Below are 2,139 nucleotides of genomic sequence, written 5' to 3' on the forward strand. Positions count from 1 at the left end.
CAAAGAAAAGCCCTTATTGATGTTAGGAAGCAGACAGCGAAAAGAGAAATTTAATAGAACCTCGGTCGATAACAGCTTTGTCTACGTCCGATCAGACAAAATATGAAGGTCATGTGAAATACTGCAATTATTCTTGAACTTCCACTTGAAGATGGTTGCAATATTAGATGATTTTTCTTAACTTTTAAGCAACTTTTCCATGAGAGACTGTATCGCAGATAATATAACTTTTCATCTTTGTAGATTGTTGACTATCCTTTATCGTTATCTCCCTCTCTTCTCTCTCTATCTCTTCTCTCTCTCCCTCTCTTCTCTCTCTTATCCCTCTCTCTCTCCTCTCTTACTCTCTCTTCTCTCTCTCTCTTTCAGTCAGATTCACTCTACCCTTTGGCCAAATGTCAGACTTCTGCTGTAGATGCTGTGTCTTCAACAATCTCTACATAATGAATTTCTCTACAAAACACTGGCTTTTATCATAGAAATGACCTTGTAGGAAATATCAAAGTTCAAACTGTCAAAAATTAACTATGTATTTCTTTCCCTCTCCAGCCAATCACTAATTAAAAATTCAGGTAACATCAGCAAAGGATGAGATCAACGTTAAGTCTTATTCATCAAATTTAATTTAGGGGGAATTAACTAGTAAGTTTTCTTTTTTAGGATACAGCGGGAGTAGTCCTTCCTGTTGTCTTGGCCCCAATCGCAGTGCATATCTCTGATGCTTGGAACTGACAGACTTGAGATCCAGATCTAGATTCTAGTTCTGGATCTACTCGAAATGTTTTTTGATTTGTTTTGGTAATTTTGATGAGTTGGTAGTTTTGTTTTGTTTTCACGCTCTAACTTCTTATACTTTTTGTGTTGCTGTCGTCATGTTGTAGGCTGTTTTTAAGTGATTATTTAGTCTAGCCCGGGGTCGGCAACCTGCGGCTCGTGAGCCACATGCGGCTCTTTGGATGGGAAGCTGCGGCTCTTTAGTTTCATACGCAAATATTATTTATTTTATCGAAACATTTTTTTTTAAATAGTTCTGAATATTTTAACGAGGATAAGGCACCGATTCTGTCTCTCAGCCACTTGTACTCACTTTTCACCACACCCCTACCCCATTACACAGTCCGTCGGTTTTAATTCGCTTTGATGCAAGATGAATTGGCATCTTAACCAAGCTTTGACTGAGACGTATAGTTTGTTGTTTCAAGTAAATGAAGTGGAAGCGAATTATCTTCTCAAAGTTAGAAGCAATCTGAAAGTAATGCTAATCTGACAAGCTTTGAGGTACCACTAGAAATTGCACAAAAAGGCAAACCATTTACTAATGGTGAGTATGTCAAAGACTGCTTCCTACGTGCATCTGAAGAACTGTTTCGTGATTTCAAAAACAGCCAGAAATCTTGGAAAATAAATCAAAGATTTGCCACTATCCGCTGAAACAGTACAATACAGAATAGCTAAAATGTTTTCCAATGTAAGATATTTGGAAGATATTCAGCTTTCTGCTGTCTTATCACTTGCTATAGATGAGTCTTGCGACATAAAAAAACGGCACATATGCGAATTTTGTCAAGTATATGTGTTCCCAAGGTCCAAAAGAAGAACTTCTAGGATTGCGACCGCTCTGGAGATAAACTAGAGGGAAGATAGAGCGAATGCCGTGTAAAAATACCTTCAAAACTTTAAGATCGATTTAACTAAAATCATTTAAATAGCAACTGATGACAGGAAAAAATAGAATGGCAACTAGGAATTTTCGGATCAAAATAAATCCCCAAATTCTTACGTTCTCTCTACTACACCAAGTAGCGCTTTGTGTCCAAACATTTCCTACCGAAATAGTTGAGGTCATGAATTTGGTAACCAAGATTGTTAACAGCACTTTGTCAAAAGCACTCTACCATCGTCAGTTTAAAGAATTCTTTAACGAAATAAAGACTCAGTATTCCTATCTCCTTCTTCCCCCAAAAATTGCTATGACTTTCCAAAGTTAAAGTGTTGAAACGTTTTGCTTTGTGCTTGAAGGAAATAAATACATTCCTAAATGATAAAGGCATTAATCCCCCTGAATTAGAGAACGACAAATAGTTGCAAACATTTTACTTTATGGTGGATATAACATATAACAGAGAAATTAATGAGCTG

Source organism: Biomphalaria glabrata, chromosome 6 (genome assembly GCF_947242115.1).
Source record: "Biomphalaria glabrata chromosome 6, xgBioGlab47.1, whole genome shotgun sequence".
Taxonomy (NCBI): domain Eukaryota; kingdom Metazoa; phylum Mollusca; class Gastropoda; family Planorbidae; genus Biomphalaria; species Biomphalaria glabrata.